Source organism: Anoplophora glabripennis, unplaced genomic scaffold (genome assembly GCF_000390285.2).
Source record: "Anoplophora glabripennis isolate ALB-LARVAE unplaced genomic scaffold, Agla_2.0 scaffold101, whole genome shotgun sequence".
Lineage (NCBI taxonomy): Eukaryota > Metazoa > Arthropoda > Insecta > Coleoptera > Cerambycidae > Anoplophora > Anoplophora glabripennis.
In genome coordinates, this window is record NW_019416426.1 from 426,847 (window position 1) to 442,547 (window position 15,701).

Consider the following 15,701-nt stretch of genomic DNA (forward strand, 5'->3'; position numbering starts at 1 on the left):
CCACTGCATTTTTTACAAGTTATTGTAACTTCAAATTTTTCCCTAAGATTCGCCGTTTTCAAATTATTCATACCAATACAACTGCTTATGCAGACATTTCTAACCATAATATTACAAGAATATTTATGTTTATGCTTAAAAATAAGTGGAATTTGTAAGCACATCAACAAAATTTTTTACAGGGTGATTGACTATATTTTGAACCCCCTTTAACTTTTTTGTTTTAAGAGTTATAAAAGAATGCGAACTACAAAAGTTGCACGAATTTTTATGAAGTTTTCGAAAATGATAGTAGAAAAACAAATGAAATTCAAACAAAATGGCCGCGGATGTTAACTTTGTTAATTTAAATGGAACACTCTGTATATTTTTACATATTTGGATAGAACGTTCCCTGCCGAGTACAGTCATATATGGTTTGTTGAGTCCATCTCTAACAATAAGCCAGATAATATTAAAAAACGAAAAGAAGCTTTTTTATTAAGAAAATAAGATATTTTGTAATTGTTGGACGTCTTTCAGGCATTTCTGCCTTTTTTTCAATTACAAAAGGATTTATATTTATTTGTAATATATTTTGACATATCGAACATTTATATAGTCCAAAATGGGTATAGGAGGTTTTTTTAACTAAATCTCACTAATTAGACCGTGTGAGGCCTATTTACTCATGGACAATGTTATATGGTAGTCCGTGACAGTGACAGGTAATATTACGACAACATTGATATTGTTTGACAGTTTGCATTATTATTTAATTAAAAATGGGTTACACAGAAGTAGAAAATTGAAATATTATTAGAAATTAAAATAAAGTATGGAGAATATCTTAACTACTCTTAATTTAAAAATCTTAATCTTAATCTTAATAAATATATTTTTTTATAGAAAAGGAGATGACCCCTGCTCAGTTGTACATCATTGGTTATACCCTTAGAGCTTATATTTTAGGGAATGCTTAAGTACTATCATACATTATCTGTACCAAATTTTATTGAGATCGGTAAATAGATTCCGGAAATATCCCTGTATCTCTAAAACGGGGTTGTTCCAGACCATTGTTTATAAGGCACAGAGATCTATCTGCCTTAGAAGTTTCCTGCATAAAATTCGGACCACCCTGTATACAGGCCGTTGAAATTTAAAAAATATATCCAATTTATTTAAATATCTCTTAAGATAATCTTGATGTAGACTGTTGAGAGATAGGTCAACGACTTAGTTAAAGTAAGTACAGCTTTAGAGGCAAATCCTTTTTATTTACAAAAAATTATTTTCCGTTTTATTCCAAAATGAGTTACTTTTGGGTATTCCTTTTTTACAAACCTATCATATAGAAAATATAAAAAACTCCAAAACTCTTCTTTTATGAAAAAAAAACACTATTTTTTTATTACAAATGAAATTTAAAAAAACAATGTAATATTCAGATATCAACAAAAATCGTTAGAGAACTATCTGAGAACTGGTTCCTTTTTCGACTAATATAAAAGATCACTTCGAAATTAAATGTACATTTCTAATTTGACAAAATATTCAGCAGCTGTGACAGTGTTTCTCAGTATATCCCCCAACGGTTGACTTTAGTTTAGTTGATTTATGTAACAACTCAGCAAATTGCAACCCATAATTAGTTAAATCATTATCCCAAGTTTCTACAATTAACGTCAAATATCTTAAGAGATATTTAAATAAGTACGATATTTTATTTTAATTTCGACACCCTGTATCTCAAAAAATACATACATATCTCTATAAGAATACCTATATTATAACATCTTGCATAATTTACAAATGTTTTAAAATTTTTTTCGTTTTTTCACGTTGAACAAATACAAGCGTTCCGAATTTAGTAGAAAAATCATTAGTTTAATTTTTGTCATTACTTAAATACGAGAAATATGTTCTAGAATTTTTATAAGTAATCTTTTTCTCATCTCTTGTGAACATCCAATATTTAACCATTTCAAATACGTGTCGATTTTATGTTCCAAATAACATTTTTATATGATTCTCTCCAATTGGCATTCTACTTTCCTTTCAGTAATATAAAAAATTGGGAAGCTGTTATATTATATCTCGGATAAAACGAAATCTGTTGAATTGAACACCCACTTATATTCCAATTATCTAGGGTGATATAAATCCTTTGAAAAATTGTTAGCGCAATTTCACTGGGTCAATGGACTAAGTGGTTGGCAAAAAAATTATTATGAGTCGTTTCGTAGATTCCTAATAAAAATCTGCAGTATTCTTTAAAATGTACAGTTTTAGATACTATATTAAAATATTTTGATTTCAATATTATCTTTCAGTTTATTGCGAAAACAAATAAATACAGTTACAAATTGTATATTCTTTCCGATCTCAATTAAAGGCCAAAGAGCTAGGCAGTATGTACCAGGTTCGGTCGTTGAAATAGTATTTGAAAAGCTTGTTCCCATGTTTCTTTAGCCGTATCCATATACAGGTCTGGTCGAACTAATCGTGGAGGTGGTAGAAATTTATAGGTACACCCAGTTGAAGAATGCAGGCGCGGTCAAACGGCGCACAAACACAGTCGCACTGGGCGACCGACCATGAATTTCAGTTGTTGACAAATTGCCTAGCAGTGCAGTGCAGCAATGCCGAGCAGTAATATATTTTAATGAAAATGTAAATGGTTTTTGATATGTCATAACCAAAATTTACCATCAATATCAATAAAATCGTTTGAGGACATAAATAATTAAAATATGTTGTTGGAATATCCCGTCTGATGATCTAAAGCACCCATTCGACATGCTTTTAGAATGGACAAATTGCTGTATTGAGTGGGAAGGGAACTATTTTGAATAAAAGAAATCGGATTTGCCTAAAAAAATATTTTATTGTTCTTTTTTTTTAATAAGTCCTGTTTACTTTGGAACTGGGACTGGAACTTGGAAATATAAAGCAGTATTCATATTGCATATTACGTCATTTATAATGCGCACGGAAAGTACATGCTATTTTTATTAATAAATGTATACTAGGTACATTATGTTTTAATAATTATGACAAATTATGATTTTCTTGTTATTTTCCTTCTACCGTACAGATCGTAACAATTTAAATAATAGCTCTTAATAGCAGGTGCCTTTGAAATAAGATCCGTTTTGGTGCACAGATATAAAGCAAGTTATATAAGAATATTCTCTCTACTTAGAGCATCCCAGAAAGTAAATGATGATGTACTTTCAAGCAATTTAATATTCTGCTTTTCCAGATTTAAGAAAACCCTGGCACAATTTAAGGTATAAGTGAAGTTTCATAAATCTTAGGATTTTTTTGCGTCGTGACGTTTTCACAGCTCTTTTGATTTATATGTTTCTTTAAGACCAGATTTACCAGGAGTCAGATAAGACCACATTTTATTGTGTTTAAAATTTATGAAGTAGGTTCGTATAGTATTTGAAAGAAAAAACTACTATATTTATATATTTTGCTAAGTAAATTGTTGGTTGAATATTCTCAACGATGAGGTAAATAACAACAAAATAAATATTGTCTGTCATCTAGTATCTAAATCAAAAGTTGATAAATTAAAAAAACTGTCATGTTTGACTCACCACCAGTTTGATTATAGTTTTGAGAAAAAAAACACAGTTTTTAGAAATGTTAACATGTCAGGTGTTATAGCGAATATCTCTATACAAAGTACATACATTTTAGAAAAATAAGTTTCAGCTTCTAGTACCAGTAATTAACCAATATAATAATACTCCGTTCATTAGCAAAGCACACTATGACCCAGTTGGAACAGATCACAATGATGTGACCTCCCGTGTGGATAGTTCACCCCGAAATTGTGGCAGAGTTCCAACTAAATTTCTATGCCGTCGTCGTGACTGTGCGGGAAATATGCGGAACCGTTAATTTTGTCTCCGGAAATACGCTCAAGTTTCCTTCGATGCTCCAATTTTAAGACGGCTGATGGTTTTTTATTAAGCGGGACGGTATTTTTAGCTCTAGATTTTTTTGTGAAGACGAAACTGTGTTTACTTACTATAAGTTGGGGATAATCAAAAGAGGCATAATTTTATTTGAAACATACCCGTGTGCTTATTACCATGAGCTGTTATAAAAATGACTGAAATAATAAATAAATGTAAATAATTAATTATAATTTCATTACAAAATAGGATAGATAAGATTATTTTCAAGACATAAACAACACGATTTCAACAATACAATGTAAAATATAAAATTTAGATGTAGCTACTAAGAACGAACAATTACAAGTTCCTGAAATTATCACTGGAATCAGTTAGTAGACTTCTTAGTGTGTACGTAACGAATAAAATATATACAACAAAGCGTCTTATTTTATAAGACGCTTTGTTCGGGTAATTTTGCACAATTTTGCACACATTCAAGTTTTACACACCTCACTAACCGAAATAACAGTAAATGAAAGAAAAAAGATTCCCAGAATCCAATTTCATCCAAGTAAATTTGCATAATATTGAAAACACATTTTCAAATTTTGCACATGAAAAAAATAAACTATCCCCCTCCCTTCCTTCCTGAACGCAACCCAACTCTTTGTTGGCATTTTGTTCGGGCAATTTTGCACAGTTTTGTACTATTTTGCACAGTTTTGTACTATTTTGCACAGTTTTGTACTATTTTGCACACTCTTTTCAAATTTTGCAAACGTCACTGAGAGAAATTACAACCCATAAAAGACAAAACTTCTTCCTCAGTCAACCAAATCTAATACGTATTATATATACCGTTTTGGTCGGGTAATTTTGTACATCTACTTCAAAATTTTGCACACACGTATAGAAGAAATTGCAGCAATTTTTTATGTAGCGGATCAAACAAGAACATTTGATTACTCTTATATTGTGCTATTAATTTTGCACAATCTTGCACAACTATTTTAAAATTTTGCACACCTCACCAAATGTAGTTACAGCTCATACAATGAAACAAAATCACTCCAAACTCAAACCATTCAAATTTTTTAAACGCCATTTTGTTTAGACAATTTTACACACTCATTTTAAACGCCGCATCTAAAGAAGTTGTAGCCCATAAAAGAAAAAAAAGTTTCGCCGAACCCAATAGAATATAATTTTTGCACAATATTCATATTTTGCACACCTCACTGAAAGAAATTATATCACAAACAGAAAAAAATCTCTTCGAATTTGATCAAATTTAACTATTTATACGACGTTTTGTTTGGGTAGTTTTGCACAATTTTGCACACCTCACTGAACGAAATAACAGTAAATGAAAGAAAAAATATTCCCAGAACCCAATTTCATTCAAATAAATTTGTACAATATTGAAAACCCCTTTTTCATTTGCTCATGCGAGCGAAAAAAATAACCTATCCCCCTTTCTTCCCTCCTGAACACAGCCCAACTCTTTATTGACGTTTTGCACAGTTTTGTACAATTTTGCACAGGTTTTTTCAAATTTTCCAAACGCCACTGAAAGAAATTACAACCCATAAAAGCCAAAACTTCTTCCTAATTTTGCACATATCTTTCCAAAATTTGCACATCTTCATTTCATGGCTGGTACTGTCATCGATATTAATAGTGAGCAAAGTAACTAGATAACAGCGAACTAATGTTATTAGATTTGTGTTGTGCTTTTTGTGTTTAATATAAAAATGCTGTGAATAGCAACATCCGCTGTTAATTAAAAAAAAATTTATACTCTAAAAGCAGATGCACATCTAGATAAAAAGCTGAACACATCAAAATAATCAGTAAGGTAAAATCTCAGTTTTTATTTGATTTACTGTGATACTCTACTTTCATTGTATGAGCTGCAACTAATTGTTTTAGATACTAAACACTGTACACTTCGATCGTCGTAGTATTAATTAATTAATTAATTATTATAACCAAAAATTGTAAGCTCTGTTATAAGTAATAATTTAGGACACACTACAGTGTTACAAATTGTGGATAACTGAGAGATTCCAACAGTGGTCAACCTTATGTTAGAAACTTTTATGCTCATCGACTTCTTATGTCTACTTTTTACATACCTATATCTAGAATTATTATTTGCTACATTCATCTGAAGCCAACAGTTCTACAGTGTGAGGAAGTGGTTGAAAGTAAACCCCTATAAGTTTTATTTTAGATTCTATATTTGTTGTATTCCTGATTTGCAGGGATTAATATTTAATTCTAGTGCCTGTGTGAATAGTTGTTTTGTAAACACCTGCGCATAAAGTTATCTTGGAAAGGGAAAATAAAGTTTGTCTGTTTGTTTGTTTTGTTGTCCTCTTACAAACATTTTATTTTAACATTTGACAACCATTTATTGCTTGTACTTGTATTGTTTTATTACCATTTTCTTTGTTTTTTAACTTATGAACTAGTTACGTGTCAACACTGTTATACGCGTGTGTGTGTACTGTGTTGTATATGTATTTTACTATTATTTTTTTTCATAATGATTTTATATTAGTACTATCTATCTATCTAAGGGTAAAAAAAATGTAATGAATAAAAAATAATAAATTGTCAGACTTTTTAGTGAGTAACTGAAATACTTTTATTTAAACAGTTTTTTTATATAAATAACAGTGCCACCACTGGAAACGCCCAAAATGAATTTTCTTGTTCCATTAATTCACAAATATTTACTGAAAAGCGTTCATGTCTAGTGAATTTACACCCTCAAATTTCGGCTTCAACATTTCATTTTAACTTTCCGAATTCCAACAAAGAGCTTCGCGTTAGCAGCCGATAATGTAATTATAATAATTTTCCCTGTAAGACCTGACGCCCCAAATGCGTAGGAGGTTGCCTATGAATCGACACCTTTCCCGTTGTCTGGCGTTAATATGGATGTATACAAGGGGCCAAGTATTTAGCCGTAGTTCGCAGAAATTTGTTTAAAAGCGCGAGATAATTTGTCTGGTTAAGGTCTCGGGAGGATGTGCGAACCCGCTGACGAAGTTAGGTACATTTGGATGGTCGTTTAAGTATTTTTTTACCTTCAGTTAAGATTACAGGAGTTAATAAAGGGGTTTTAAAATGGGAATTTGGGTATTTTTTAAATGCGGGCATTTTTATAAAACTGTTAATTTACTGGCCGCAAAAGACTGGAAAGATACACCGGTAAAAAAAAATTACTGCGATGTAATACAGTATTTTACTCACTCTCTTTTATTATTCATTATGTGCCAGCACTCTTGGATTTTTGATACTGATTTATGCAATTTGTCATGGCAATCTGGAATTATAATAGGTATAATGGTGTAATAGAGAATTATAAGAGAATATAAGTCTTTACAGCGTACCAAATTTCAAATTTTGAGACATTTAGAAGATATTAAATAAAACTATTTATTTTTTGAAGACTAGTATCTCCTGTTTTCTTATTTTAATGAGGACTATAACAACGGTTTTTTAATTTTTTTCAGCATGTACAGTAATGCATACATTTAATGCACTATACATAAGAGTTTTTCTTTGTCTAGATAGTATATTATAAACTCAATGTTATATTACGTACCAAGTTTAGAAAAGTGAAGTCCACAAAGCATTAACTAAGAGAAAATTGTGAGATTATTATAGATAAGCATCAATTTCATAAGAAGAATTTCTAAAATAATTAAAATTATGAAAATAATTTAGAATGTAGCTCAGAAGATATTTCAAATGCTGCTCAATAATCGTCTTCAAGCTCACGTACTTTAAAATTGAAGGAAATGTAAGATGAAACATTTTGTGGGTGGACAATGAAGGGATTAAAGAAAAATTAATGATTGCGCATTTTTTGGGGGAAATAGGTTATTTCGTATATGTAGAAGCTTTTAATACCAATTTTTTTTATTTTAAGCAAGATATTGTAAGACTGGATGTCTACACGACAAGTCACTTAGAATTAGCACTTCCATATTGGGCTCATATACTCTTAAAAAGCATCAAGGGTGGGGCCAACAAGGATGGTGTTGAGGAAATCAGTAATAATACTCGTAGGATCAAAAGAATTAGAGGCGACTCAAAGTGGTTGTTCAGAAATGGATTGGTTTCGGGAAGAAATATACGTACGTTCTAAATATTAAGACACCATCTTCTTAATATTTAGAACTGTTAAGTTGGACAAAAGACACTTCTTGCGGTGAGTGAGTAAAACCTATATTATTTTTAGAGCTGTTTTAGAATTTTTCTTTTTCGGGTTTTATATATTAATTATTGTAAATGTATTTGATTTTTTAATTATTTCAATACCTCAACGAATTTTATAAAACACATTGTTTGTATTTTAGAGCCCTGAGGATGTTGTAAAATAACACCGAAACGTTGGCAATGATTTAAAATATAGTGTTTTTTTATTTATTGATCTTTATCCCAGTAAAAACCTTGACTTGTCGTATACGATGTTGCTAATAAATGTTTAGTTTTCGAGATACAGGGTGTTGAAGTTGAAAAATAAATAACATTTTCTTTAATATCTTTCGACTACTTTGAGCTAATTTCATGAAATCTCGTATCCAAGGGTTTTTTGGGATGAAAAATTCGAGTTTATTGGCAATTTCGTTGTATCTTCTAGAGGGAGCCACAACACTGATTAACGAAATTGGGAGCAATCGTTTATTAGCAAGAAATATGTCTTCCAATGAAACAGTGGAATTACAATTTTAAATTTCGTTCATTTAACAATTATTTTACTGCAAACAGAATTGACAGAGTAAAAAATATACTTTCTAAAAACAATCTAATCAATCTAACACAATCTAACCAATATAAACGACCAAAAAATCTAAAAATTGTCTAATTATTGTTGACCTCTCTTAAAAGATATGTTTTTCAATGTTTATCAGTGGAGTTGAAAATAACTTTTAAACAAAATTTTTTTATGCATTTACAAATTTAAATGCCTTTTTGTTTGAAAATGGTTGAATTTAAAGATATTAGCATTACATTTTTTAAGCAGAGAAATTGGGAGAAAAGAATTTTCCAGCCCAAAATGAAAGACACCGTGGCACAAAAAAGTTTTGACAGTTTAAATGGGTCTTAATGGTCGCTTTTGGCGCCCTCTAGAAATTACATCGAAAGCGTCTATAAATTCGAATTCGTCCCAGAAAACCTCCGGATACGGAATTTCACGAAATTAGCTCGAAGTATTCGAAAGATATTAAAGAAAGTGTTATTTATTTTTTCAACACCCTGTATCTCGAGAACTAAGCGTTTATGAGCAACATTGTATATGACTTTTCCCCATTAATTTGCATAGTAGAATCTAGTGGTAAAGATGCCTCTACAATTCAAGTAAATCATTTTCAATTTGTTTTAATGACATTCACATTACTACTTATGTAACATGACATTTCTACGCAGGAAGAAGGTATTTTACAATACGATTTTGATGGTCCTAATGTAGTACTTTATCATGCAAATTAAGAAAAATACCGAATAAATACTTAATATGAAATTATGATTATATTTTGTGTTATTCTTTTTTTTTTAACAAACTTTCAATTGCATATTGGATTGATTCCATTAATTCAATCCATACATAGTGTAGAAATATATTTTCTCTTTCATTTTAGAAACCCAATCTGTGCCAGAACGTAAAAGGATTATAAAGTAAATGTGATTTACAAGTAATTTTTACACGCATTAAAGCTTGTTATTACATAAGTCTGACGCGTTAAACGGATAATATTTTCCGGCAAATAACTCGACTTAGCTCCGTTAAAAATAGAAAAATCTTACATAAATTCTCTCATGAAAACATATTGTCCCCGGAAAAAACTTTCCAATTTTGCATGATAGATAAAAGGGAGGCTTTTTATGGCCCTAAAAAATTCAACAAGAAAAGTTAGTAGAAGATTCCTGTGAGCAGTAGACGTTGATGTAAAGTAAAGAATAATGCCCCGAAGAAGGAACGTATACGTTACAATTTGCGTATGAAAGGACTCGCAAAACATATCTTCGACTTACATTTTATACTTCTTCCGTAAATCCCAATAAAATTAGTTTTTTTTTTATTTATTACAAATTGTGATTCATAAAACACTTTGACTTATTCCAATATCTATATTTCAGAAATAAATTCAAAATTTTAAAGGTAATGTGGAACATTGACACTAGATATTTCTAAATTTGACGATTTATTTTCATAATGATCTATTTTATTATGTTATGTGAAATGCGAGAATGTTAAAAAATTGCATTGAATCACTGATACGTCTTTTCCAATTAAACATTTTGTCAAGATAGATTATGACGTACTTAAATGAAGGGAAAATAACATTAAATTAATTTAAGTAGGTACACTTTATATTGAATTTTTATACAGGAACTGTAAAAACTGAGACATCACATTCAAATCCAGCCAGAAATAGCTTCAAACTCAACAAAAAACTAATTTCATGTTCATTCTTCATTGAAAACTTTGAAGGTCATAACTTCTACACCCTACACTGATATCCGTTCCCCCACAATTTCTATGGAGCTCGGCGTCGAAGCAATTTACCGTTAGCTGGAAACTAATTCACGCTAAAACTTATATCAAAGTCTGTGCAGCATTATGTGTATAATACACAACCACAACCTTAGTTCACTGCAATCTGGGATAATCGATAATATCAGTGTTAGTGAACGTTGTGTTTCCCTGTACCTCTTTCTTTCTCTGTCTTTCATGCACTTAAAGTTAATGCAATCCTGTACTAAATTTCTCTGGATTTCGGTACTGTCTTTATCCATAGCTGAATTTGGCTGGATTTCTGATTTTATATTAAGCACACGCTAGTTTAGTAGGAAATTGGAAACATACTTGTTTTTCTGGACGATTCGCGGCTATTCTTGGTGGTCCCTTCATCAGCAGCGTCCGGTTCTCTGAAAGACGTTTGCTCTGACTTGCTGTGCCTAAGTAAGTTCCTACTTCGTGAATAACACCGGTGGTATAGGTGAAAATTTCGAAACTTGATCGGCGTTCGGGTTTTATAGCTTAGGATTCAGAACATGGGTGAAACATAATAGTCCAGGAGAATTACACATTGGCATGGCTGTTGCTTGACGTAGATTAGATATTAGTAAAAATCGGTCGTAAATAATATAAACAATGAAAATATAAGGTTGCGCCAAGAAAAAAAGTTGTGCTATTTGCAGAAAAAATTAAAAACTGCAAAAATACTCAAAAATCACGTGTTTTTCCTAACATTTTCCAATATAACTTCTTAAATATGCAGTTTACAGAAAAAACTATTACTGCTGAAATTGTTTGTTATGAAATTTGCTATAAGACACAATTGTTTTGAGACCTGCGTATTCAATATTTTTGTNGGATTTCAATTGGTAAGTGTTCTATTAAATCTTGAAAAGCGTTCTGAAGGAACTCCAAATAAAGTTGTACATTCAATCGTTCCGGAAATACGAATGGTCCAATAAAAAAATTGCCAATGATTCCTGCCCAGATGTTAATTGATTGGAACTGATGTTGATGATGCGAAACAATAGTGGCATGAGGATTTTCATCAGCCCATACATGTGTGTTGTGTAAATTGGTGATACCATTTTTGATAAACCTTGCTTCATCCGTGAAAAGAATAGTGCTAATGAAGTTTACATTATTTCGTTGCTGATCCAATAGCCAGTTTGCAAGCTGCAATCTACGAGGAAAATCTTCAGGAATCAGTTCATGTATTTTTTGCAAATAGTATAATATAACAACTGTTCTTGAAGAACTTCAGGTACTATTGTTTTCGATGTATTAAACTGTACTGATAATTTTCGTGTGCTCGTTGATGGAGTGTCTTCTACAGCAATTAAATTATTTTCCTCTAATTGCGGCGTACGTACGTCTCAGACCAGCATCAGTACTATTTTTTCCAAATTTTCCTACAAATATGAGGAAAGTCAATAATATGTAGGTACTACCTTATTAACTGGAATCGCCTACCATTCTCCCTTAGATGTTGGTCAACACGTTGAAATGTCGTCTGGTTTGGCAGAGCACGATTAGGAAATCTGTCCTGATATAACCTTCTAGCTTGTAAAGCATTGCAATATGCAAGACAAGATATGAGATGCATATCTGCATACTCAATAAACGTGTATTCCATATTTCGAATTAATTCACAATTAAATTCACCACGAAATCCAAAAATCGGTAAATTAATAACGAAGTAAAGGATCAATGTGTCAGCGATCTCACCTTGTTGTCGAGAAAAAAAAATAGAAATCATGGCCCTTTTTATTAAATATAAAACATGAATTCGTTTATTATTCTTTTTCTCGTAAATGGTTCATTTTATCGACAATAGACAAGAGTACCTTTTTTTAGTATAAGGTTGAAGCTACCCAGATTTATTATTTTAAAGTCTTTGTCATACAGGGTGTTAAAAATTTAGGCATTAAGTTGTAAAGTTTAGCCCGCCCCTGGTAAACTAAAAAAGGTAAATATGTTTCAAGGACACTATTTTAAGAGGTCCTTGCTAGTGTCAATCACATAAAATTTTTTTAATTAAATTATTACTTTAAAAGTTCAGGGACACATCTCCGTAGGGAGGGCCTGTACGAAAATATTTTATAGAGACTTGTCATCTTATTTTTTCATGTTCTATCTGCACCCGAGAAATTTCCCACATTTTATATTATTTTGTTTTATTAATATTTACTAATTTAGTTTGCAAGGAGATCAATAAATTATTGACAATCAGAAAGAGCCAATATCTGTATATCGTGGCTATACAATTTCAGTAGGTACTGTTAATATTTGTTAGGATTAGAACAACAAGAACAAAAGATATTTCTTTGAAAGATTACATTATTTAATCAATTGAATACATCGAGTATGTGTTTTATAGTTAATAATATTTAGATACATCATTTTCTATTTTGATTTTAGTTATTAATTACTGGCTTGCCATGATGTTAGATATACATATTTTGCATAAGTACCTACATTTTTAGTGTCAATTATTGTTTGAATTCATTTGATAAGATAAGAACATTCTTTCCTAGTTTTGGAATAGGTTTTTCTTACCTCTGACAATAGAAATATATATCAACCATATTGTCTGTCGAGGGAGTTTTTAGCTTGTGAACGAATAACTGTGATGAATTATCTTGCTTATTGAATTAATCTAATTTTTAGTTGCAAATATTTGAAAACAACGAATATAGTATAACTTTTGCAATAAACTTTATTTGTGCCGAATTTCGTCATTTCTTTCCTCCCTAGCTTTGAAACTTAATGATTATAGACCTGTCAAAAGGAATGCTTCCTTAACGATATATATCCCTTATGTTGCCCTCTTTTTTTAGAAATATAGGGGTATCCTGTAACAAATATTTCAAAGGCGGAACAAGTAGAACTCTCTCAACAGATTTAGAAGAATTATTATAGAAACATATTTTTTAAATAGATTCATTTCTGTTTTTAATTTTTTACGTCATACCTCATTCAGAACAATTTTCAGAATAGTTTTTGACCTTTTACTTTTCAGATCATTTTTTATAATAATCGCCAAAAAATATATGCCTTTCTTTGAACTCATCTCCCATTAATAGGTCATTTTGAAAGTATGTATTGGTGTAAACTTTATTCGATTTCGATTAATTTCAATTTGGGACATTTTTATGTAACCAAAAAAATGTTAGTTACTATTCTTCGAGTAAATAAGAAGTGAAAAGTTAAACAGAAGATTGTAAAAAAGACTGCCTTTTTGCGCTTATTTTGTTTTCTTGCGCTTTTTGCGTCTTTCAGTCTTTGTTTTTGGGTTAATGAGCACTTGTATCGGCGATAAAACTGTAATGAAGTCTGAAATTAGATATGAGTTTTAAGTCTGAACTCGAATTCGCATTATTTTATAACAATTTAATATTGAATATAAAAAGTTTATTTGGTATTATTGATGTAGAAGATATGGTTTAGAACATGTACTATTACACGTATAATACACAGGTCAGGAACTAGAGTCGACGTCCGATCACACTTCTTGATCGCTCTGCCAATTCTCAAAGCAGATCATCACTGTTGTTTCTTGTTTTTACTCTCTCTGTATTTCCGCAATTTCTGATACTGTTTTCATCCATCGTTGAATTTGGTTGTTGAATCACACCGTCGTCCGTTGGTCGTGATTTCGTGCTGCTTTATTAGGAAATTCAAAACATCGTTGTTTTTCTGGGCGATCCGGCTCTCTGAAAGTCGTCTGTTCTGACTTGGTATGTTTGGGCAAATTCCTACTCCGTGAAAGCTACGATGGTTGGATTCGAAATATCGCTGAAAATTTCGAAACTTGCTCAGTGCTGTCTAAGTGTAAGGTTTTATAGCTTATGATTCAGAACATGGGTAAAATATGAAGTATGAGGTAATATCTCTTTTATGTGTCCGATATTGCAGTTTATATTTTTGTTACATCCTAATTTATAGTGTCTCTGAATAAAACAGTAGCCCTCAAAGGTCACTGCCATTTTGTTGTCGAACAGATCTACCAAGTTTCCACCCAATAGCAGGTCGAGATTTTATTATTTTCCGGTAGGAAAACTTAAAGTCTTTAATGAGTTCCTGGAATAGTCCGACGTGAAAAACGGCGAGATAAAAATAGGTCATGAAAAGATCTCGTCTACGCCGCATCGCTTACTACATCCCAGCTTAAAATAGCTCTTACACGATAGCCTGTTGAGAGATCAAGAGGAAACAATACATTTTAATTAAACGTGCGTTTCCACTACCTACTTCCACTCCTACAGAAGTGGATGTGGGTAAATACGGGGGTTAGGGGCAAGGAACTCTAGATGGATTCGTTTAAGAAAAAGTTATGATATAAAAGAAATCATCAACTAATTAAAAGATTTCCTCAGTCTTTTGCGAATTAATTATTTCTGTTAAATATTTTAAATGGGGAATACGAAAGCACAATTCTTATGTATAGTCATTTTTCACTAATTTGTTGACTGTAAAATAAGTCGAACTCGGACATATCGAAAATTGCGCATTATTATTACAAAAAGCGAATAATTCAAAATGTTGAAATTAAGTTACATTTTGCAACTAAAAAAGTAGGGCGTACAAAACAGGGTTATAAACAAATTGTCCCAGGGTCAGGCAAAAGTCGCTCGGGAATTCGATCTTTTTGCATTGTCCCCAAGACAACTTTTTTAATAATATTATTTGTTAATTAACTATTGGACGTATCGGACCGAGATTTTAGAAGCAATTAAAGAAAGGTTTAAACTTTTATTTCCGAAAGGTTTTACATTTATAGTTCATGTAATAAAGGTGCTAGTAGCAGTAAAAGTTAACGTTAATGAACGGCCTGCATGCGTGAAGGCCACCCTCGTCGCGCGCGAGATTTTTGTACCGAAATTGAAACGTTCAGGTAAAAAATCTCGCGCTCGACTGAGAGCCACGGTCACGCGCATGCGCGAGCTCGGCGCTCCATCTCCCGCATGCCAATCATGCCATGTAATAATTTTTTTGCTCAAAAATCGTTAGTTTTACTAAAAAATTACAAGAGACCTTTTTTGTCTAGAATGAATCAGGCTATCTGAAATTAATTGTTAAATGGTACGATAGTAATAAGGAAAAACAGTTACGTTTGAGACAATTCTTAGGGGTGTTTTTTTCTATCCCTTACAACTGTAGAGGAAAATCAACAAATTGTTTACCGAGTGCCTTCTCGATAACAGAAAATATCTACTTAATTTCATTTCTGTTACTATTTTGGTATTTCAGAAAAGATT